The sequence below is a fragment of the Chiloscyllium plagiosum genome, unplaced genomic scaffold (assembly GCF_037043375.1).
Source record: "Chiloscyllium plagiosum isolate Xiang-an unplaced genomic scaffold, Cpla_swu_hap1 HiC_scaffold_43, whole genome shotgun sequence".
NCBI classification, from domain to species: Eukaryota; Metazoa; Chordata; class Chondrichthyes; order Orectolobiformes; family Hemiscylliidae; genus Chiloscyllium; species Chiloscyllium plagiosum.
Window position 1 is genome coordinate 5,213,870 of NW_028270181.1, and position 8,457 is coordinate 5,222,326.

Genomic DNA, 8,457 nt, shown 5'->3' on the forward strand with positions numbered 1-8,457 from the left:
TGTCACCTTGTTTGAGTGCCATCTTGTGGTGCAGTGGTTTGCTCCCAACCCCTAAGCCAGAAGGCTTGAGTTCAAGTCCCACCTATGTCAGAGGTGAGTAATCAAATCCCTGAACAAGGTTGAATTAGGAAAAACGTATATTTAATGGACTTGTGTTTGAAGGATTGTGGATTCCTGGAATTGTTTCTTTTTAAAGAGGTGAATAAAAAGTAAGTGAATTTTTTTTTAAAGCAACGCTATTCTTGATTGTGTGATAAGTGCTTGATGCTGTAAACTCCTGCTGAGATTTATGACTGTGACATTCCAGTTTCTGGTTTGGATGTTGTTTGGAGTTTTCTTAAAATTCATTCATGGGATTTGAGTACTGTTGGCTAGGCCAGCATTTATTGTCCAGAGGGCAGTTAGGAGTCAACCACATCGCTGTGGGTCTGGAGTCACATGGAGGCCAGACCAGGTAAGGATGGCAGTTTCATTTTCTCAGTGAACCAGATGAAGTTTTTCCAATAATTGACAATGTTTTCATAGTCATCATTGGGTCTTTAATTGCAGACTTTTGTTGGATTCAAATTCACAAAGGGTGATAAGTACCTGGAACACACTGCCAGAGGAGGTGGGGGAAGTAGATACAACAGCAGCATTCAAGAAGCACCTGGACAAACATATGAAGAGGAAGGGAATAAGTGAAGACAGTTTTAGTATGGAGGGGCAAAACGTATTGGTGCAGGCTTGGAGAGCCGAAGAGCCTGTTCCTGTGATGTATTGTCCATGGCTTTTTGTTTCAGCATCTACAATGATGGGATTTGAATCCAAACCACCACAAAATTATCTCTGTATCAATAAACTAGTGGTAATTCCACTATGCGTGTGTGTTTTGGGCTACTTAGAGAGGTAAGTATTTATATTTTCTTTGAATAAACTGCCTGTTGTGATGTAAGGTGTGTCATTTATACATAATTTACTATCGTTTATTTTTGGGTTTTTGAACTCATGGCACGTGCATTTCTCTGTGTCAATGAAGAAGTGTAATGATTAACTTGTCAGTGTTTCTACAGCCATGGTGATTTCTTTTAAAATATAGTATGAGAGAGAGATGTCCTGTAGGATAATAGGGTTTTATGGTTATTGGATGAGTTTTACAAGTTTGCAATGCAAACAGTTGTACATTAAGTTTCAGATAGAAGGATCGGGAACTGGCTTTCCTTCTGCCTCAGTGGAAACACTCAGTAGTTCAACAGATTTATTTGTAGTCACACACTTTCAGAGCACTGCTTCTTCATCAGGTCCACAACTCAAATTCGGGACCCCTAAACATACCTGATTAGATCATTCCATCATTGGCAGTTACACATTCAACTACCTATGGCCCTAAACTTTAGACATCCTTCCAAAATCATTCTCCAATCTATGAACCGGCGTTGACAGATAATTATTAATATTTGACAATACATTGAGACTTTAAGTAAGTAGGTGATTATACATCTACATTCTTTCAAATAGCAAGTACTTAGGGATGTACAGGGAATGATGCACTATGGTGTGCATATACCTTTAAGGAGCTTATCTTAAACAGTTGTCAATCATTATCTATCAAAACAGGATATAATTTATTTGGCGCACAGCTTGTGTGCAGTCTGAAACAGCAGTGATAGGAGTAAGACTCCCTCACTATCACTGGGTCAAAATTCCCTCCCTAGAGGCATTGTGAGTGTATACACCACACAAACTGCAATAGTTTGTATAGGCAGCTCACCATCAACTTCTAGATTGCCTTGCAACCTGTGGTGTTCTTCCATTTTCCTTAGAAGCGTTTGTCTCATATCAGCCTGAGCTGCTTTCGGCCATTCACCGAAAGTACTTCATACTTCTGTTAACTTATTCTAACTTGAATATTTCGAGTGGATTTCCTTAATAGGGTGGATATGGACATGTTGCTTCCTGTGCTGGTAGAGCCGAAAGCATTGGGCCATTCAGGAGTGAAATTACAAAACATTTCTTCATACAAATGGCATGGAAAACTGAAACTGCCTCTCTTACCCAAAAAGACTGTGAATTCATTGGGATCAATTGGATCTTTCAAGGCTGAGATTGATACATTTTTCACTTTTTGACCTAAGTCTTTGAAATATTAACTCTGTTTCTCTCCTCGCAGACACCGGTAAGCTGACTGAGAATTTCCAGCATTCTCAATGTTGATTGCAGATTTTCAGCACCTGCAGTATTTTACTTCTGATATATTTTTGCTGGATAAGAGTTTGGAGATGGGAAGGTGAGAAAATGGAGTTAAGCTGCCTTTCAGCCCAGATCGAGTTGGATAGCAGGTTGGCTGAGGGCTGAATGGTCTCCTGTTGTTCGAGTGCAGCCAGTCAGAGCGAGACAGCTGACAGATCAGTAAAGTAGCACATCTCTCCTCTCTGCAAACAGAACAAATGAACTGAGAATCTTCATTAGACTACTAAAATAATGTTTAAATATCTCACCATCGAGAATCACCCTTATTATCACAGCTTTCAAAACCTAGCCATTGCTCCCCTGTTCTGGGACTTGTTGGTTCTAGCCTTGATCTGTAATCTCAGTTATTGAATTGAGTCTGTTATGGCCCATGTTTAATGCAGTCCTGGTATTTATTAATCCCAGAGAGTCTCAATGCTATAGGTCACCATTGCTCAGTGAAGGTAGTGTCTTAATACTTCCCGGAATTAAACAGTGGTGATGATGCGCCTGCTGACCTTTACTGAATGTTGCATGTCACAGGAATTCTAACATATCACAGGATTACAATATGCCAGTCTGTTTAGCGACCACAACTTCTTTCTTCAAAAAGTTTTTTTCCCAAATTGTCGACTGAACATTGATCCTTGTCTGACACGGCTGTTCTATGCGATAAATATTCATGTCACAAGATTATAAAGCGAGACAGAAGCTATGTTTGGAGTTTATTCTGTGGATGCAATATTGTCTTGTCTATGTTTACATTACATTTACATGCACATACTGTTTGTGATAACTGGGATCATAACCCTCGATCACTAATGGACATATTGAATTTTCAATTTCAACATTTTTATTTAGAAAAGAGGACTGAGCGGATGTAAATTGAGTGACTGTCTGGAGAGGAATTCTGAATTGTTAAACTTGTCAAGGAAACTTCAACCAGAAAGACTTAAAAGGAAGAGATAGAGGTTGACTGCTCAATGCCTTCACTGCAGGAGACCATCCCTTGCAGCCATATTTGTGTTTTTTCCCTTGCAGGGATGTACATCATTGGTGTTAAAACCCAATCTCTGCCCTGGTCTGTTTGTGTTACTGGCTTGACTAATGTGTTAACCAATGGGCTGTGAAGGTCATACCTTTGAGCTTAGCCATTAAACACCCCTGCACTGCAGGTTTTATTATACATTCATGGGATGTGTGTGTCGCTGGGTGGGCCAGCATTTATCACTGATCCCTAGTTGCCCTTGAGAAGGTGGTGGTGAGCTGCCTTCATGAATCACGGCAGTTCATTTGGCGTAGGTAAACTCATAATGCCATTAGGGAGGGAGTTCCAGGATTCCATCACTTGGAGAGCCTTCTGCCGTCACTGTCGAAAGAAACCATGATATAAGAATTTCAATCAACCTGCATAATCAACCTTTTTCCTGAAGAAGGGCTTATGCCCGAAACGTCGATTCTCCTTCTCCTTGGATGCTGCCTGACCTGCTGCGCTTTTCTAGCAACACATTTTTCAGCTCTGATCTCCAGCATCTGCAGTTCTCACTTTCTCCTAATCAACCTGCATAAAATATATAAAGAATATATAAACTGGGTGCTCAGTTACCAATGCTGACACTTCTGAAGACATTTAATAGTCATGGCTTTCAACTATATACTCTTCCCAATTAACTTAGGACGGAGCCATATATCTATTTTCTCACACTTACTTTTTCTTAGACTCATTCTGAATTCCTAATCTGTGTGTGTATGTGTTTTGTGTTGTTATTGCTTCTCACGTGGCTGAGGCAGGTACAATAGCAATGTTTAAAAACTATTTGGATGGGTACATGGATGGGAAAGGTTTACAGCGATATGGACCAAATGTGGGCAATTGGAACTAGCAAAGTGGGCACCATGGTCAGCATGGACCAGGTTGGGCCAAAGGGCCTGTTTCCATGTTGTATTACTCTATGACGCTATGTTTAATGAACAATAAACTCCCACTCTTTTGTTAACTCAAAACAGCCTGATTCAATTGGCTGCTTTTAAGAAATAAGGCAATGTGGCCTGGGAGAAGGATATCCACAAGGAAGGTGTCCTTTTTCAAATTGATCTTGTTGCAACAACTGAGGAGGGGGCAGGTGAAGGAAGAAGAGGCAGCTGACCCTCCTCACCCTGAGGTTGATGATTTGATGATTCTAGGACTGCAATCAATTTGACAGCCTTGCCCAAGGGCTGGCCAGAGCATGTTGAAGATTCTCTCTATGTAGCCCTGTACACTGGAGTGCAGTAAATGTCCATCAAGATGTTAAGAACTTGGATCAGGAAAATACAAAGACACTGAAACAGATGAGCTAAGTGGGCAGATGGTAGATGGAGTTCAATATTTTCATTTATGAAATTGCCCATTTTGAAAGATTATATATGGTCATTCAGTTCCTTTAGCCTGTTTCATCATTCAATGACATTACAGCTGACCTACAACCTTAGCACACACACCCGCCTTTGCCCAATATCCTTTTTTGTTTGCAAAAATCTATCAATCTTAAATTTCAAATGAACAATTGATTGAGAATGATCTGGCATTTGCGGACATGATTTCCAATCATCTCCCACCCTTTATGTGAAGAAGTGTTTACTAGTTTCACTCCTGAAAAGGGAGCTTCTGGACGCTCCAGTCTATTGAAATACCATCTTGCCATCTAGCTAATTGGCTGCCTTTGGTAGACTGAAGTCAGGATGACTCAAATTCAGATAAACCAAAACTGCAGTTGGTGCCAAAATTGCCAGTCATTCCTGCCAGCAGAATAGGAAATAGAAGAGAATGAACCCACACCCTAAAAACTGTAGTTTCAGATTAGTAACTCCAAGTTCCCTAAATCTGTGCAACTTTGCCATATGACTGCGCCAACCAATCACAGTCTTGCTGCAATTGGATAAGCTATTGAGAATGAAGAGGAGCAGAGATGGTCAATCAGTTCCATGCAGAGTCTGTGTTCACTTGCTCATGGGAAGGGAAGTGGCCTGTAGCACAGCCAACCAGAGAAATATACTGTAAGGTGGATAACACCATGCACAGCATATAGGGCTGACAGACTGGACAAGTGTAGATGTGATAAGTTTCTCGGTTGAAGAGTTTCAGGAGGCCAGTGACCTTGAAGAATCAGAAGAATATCTACCTGGTCGCCTGCCAAACCTCCTTGATGAAGCTACAAAGGTCACAGATACAAAGGTCTGGGATTTTGTATATGGCACAAAAACACTGAACACATGTTTGTCTGTATTGATGACATGGTGGACTCAACTCATACAGCAGCTGAGGTCCGTGCACTGTGTAAAATCGACACAGCTTTATAGCACTGAAATCCATGGTCTGAAATCTCCACAACCATTTGATTAATACTTTTTGGCACTGGAACCAGGAGGTCAAGTCAACATCAAGAAGGGTATGCCCTGAAACTTCTGTCACAACTCATCATGTCTCAGTTCAAAGACACAGCGACAAGTCAACCCATCAATATTCACAACATGACAACCTCACTGTACACATCCAGCGTTCTGACAGCTCTTCGTGACTGGCTTTTTATTATGTAGAAATAGTTTGATAATTATTTTTACCTGATTCATGGGTTGGTATTCACAGTGTAGAGTTAAGGGTAAGAATTATTCCCAGTGTGATCCCCAGGGGATTGTATTCATTTTAACTACAAACTCCAGCTCATTATACTGAACGATGACACAGGACAATGTGCGGTGACTCACCCAAGCAGATCACTTTAGGAAATTCCAAGGGATCTATAATTCCAGTATCTATCCAGTATTCTTGAAGAGGAGTCAACATGATTACAGTTAAGAATAATTTGTCATCCTTACTATAACCTAACACGATGTGCATTCCTGATAGTAAATCAGATACGCCTGTAAATGCCAGTGTGACATTTTAAAACAGCATGTACAAATAGTCTGGTCTATTTGTATTTAGAATGTGCATGAGAGCTGTGTTGTGATGTTGGGTCATTCTTCCTGAAGAGTACTCGAACTAGGAAATGATTTGGAGGAGCTGGTGTTGGACTGGGGTGGACAAAGTTAAAAACCACGTAACATCAGGTTATAGTCCAACAGGTTTATTTGGAAGCACTAGCTTTCGAAGGGCTGCTCACACTTGATAAGGAGCAGTGCTCCGAAAGCTAGTGCCTCCAAATAAACCTGTTGGACTATAACCTGGTGTTGTGTGATTTTTAACTCGATCTAGGAAATGAATTGTTGAGTTCTATAGTGAACGCTGATTGACTCTCCATCTTCAAAAGGATGCTGATTACTTTCTGCCTTGCACCAGGGACTAAATCACACAAATGATAAATAATGTTGCACATAATCGAGGTAGTCTTCTGAACCAGTTTTGTTTACCTGGCCGGGTTAAGGAGGAACGTTGTAAAGGATCGCCTCTCTCTGGAGATCCATAACTCATGATGATCAAAACCATGAAGGTATCAGATGGTGCACGGCAGGCTAGCAGACTAGAAAATTATTTCCTCTCCAACATTTTTGTATGATTAGAATTCACTGTGAAATACACATCTTCAGATTTGAACCTTCCCAAAGCAAATTAAACTAAAAGGAACTATAGGATTATTCCCTAATGGCATTCAGGAATTTGTTAGCAAGATTATTGAGTTTTCTTTTTAAACAAATGCTTTGAGTGAACCAGAATTGTTTGTGATTTGATTAGGGAACATTTTCCACTAAGATCGACTGTTCAATTAGCCAGTAATGGATGTGAACATGCTGATGGCATATATTAATGCAATGTTGGTTGTGTAAATAAATTCATTAATGTTTACCATTTGTTATTTATGCTTGACATTATTTCATCATGTTTTTGCAGGCACTGTGCATTGGACAGCAATGAAATGGCTGCTACACTGGGATTTTGTGACTTCACAGACAGGATTGTGCAGGAATGAGTTAAAAAAAAACTTTCCTTTCCAATATGAGTTCAAATCCAGTTCTCTGCAAAGGAATTAAACTTCTCCTTTGATACCCACAGCAGAAATTCCAATCTAGTCAAGATCACAACTCACTTCACAGTGGGTGTAAGGCAATTGCTCAGACACACCCATTAAAATTGCCAATAACTGTAACTCTATCAGCTGCCAAAAAACTTTCTTATGTTGAAACGAGATATAAAATGTTTTTAAGCAGAGAGGGGATGATTTACTCTGGAATGAAATCATATAGTACATGATACCCTGGAGTACAGGCTTGTAGTCAAGACGTCATGGGAAGTGGATAACTGACAGCCAGTGTGTTAAGTCTGCTTTGAGAGTGGCTCATAATGGACCATTGCACTGTTCCGCCAACATATGGTCTGGAGAGAGAAATACTGTGGCTGCAGGAATATAATTAATGTTCATAAGTACACTTCACATTCATCCTCAACTAGAAAGTAAAGAAGGTCACAAGTTCCAGAGCCATAACAATTTACTATGGAAACCACATTTGCAAAGTGATTAATAAACTAATACTCAGTAAAATGCATTGGGTCATTGTACAGCCTAAGGATTAATGAATAAATTCATGAAATATCATTGGTAAATATTTCTCACCAATATGCGCAAAGACAAGCTGAGGGTTTGAAAAAGACATTTTGATGTACTGAAAATGTTCATCACATGCATATTCATCTGCTCCTCTTATAAAAAGCTAGACTTTTATTTAGGACTAAGGTTTACAGCCCATATTATGACATCAAATAGTTCAATTTAATTTGTCAGACGTCACCTGTCCTTAACAAAGCCATGTTGACTGTCTAGTATTAAATTATTTTTCTCGAAGTGTATATTTATCTTATTCCATGTTATTGCCTCCATGAGTTTTCCCACTATTGATGTCATGGTCTGTAATTTCCTGGATCACACTTTGCCTCTTTCATAAATACTAGTCTTACGTTTGCAAACCTTCAGTTCTTTGGGACCAATCCTGTCCTCAGAGATGCCCAAAGAATTTCTGTTAATGGCTCCACGATTTGCTCCTTTACCTCTCTCAGCAATCTGGGATGGGCATCCCACCTTCCCCGGACAGTGGTTAGAATGTGGCATTCCCGAGTGCAGGATCTAGATAAACACATCAGGGAGAAAGGAAGGCAGGATATGCTGCGACTTTGAGTTGAAATAAAGTGAAGGATGTTTATGTGAAGTAATAAAAATATTAATAAATAAATATGGAAGTCTTTAGTTGTAAAGGAAAGCTGCGTAGGCTGGGATTTGT

General features: G+C 39.9%; 1 long non-coding RNA gene across 1 annotated transcript; it reads left to right on the top strand.

Moving 5' to 3' along the window:
- The first annotated feature begins 760 nt into the window (after window positions 1–760).
- On the top strand, window positions 761–8,027 carry LOC148137425 (uncharacterized). Its single transcript, XR_015754239.1, has 2 exons — window positions 761–888; window positions 7,076–8,027. It is a non-coding gene; the product is annotated as an uncharacterized LOC148137425 (long non-coding RNA).
- Window positions 8,028–8,457: the final 430 nt, after the last annotated feature.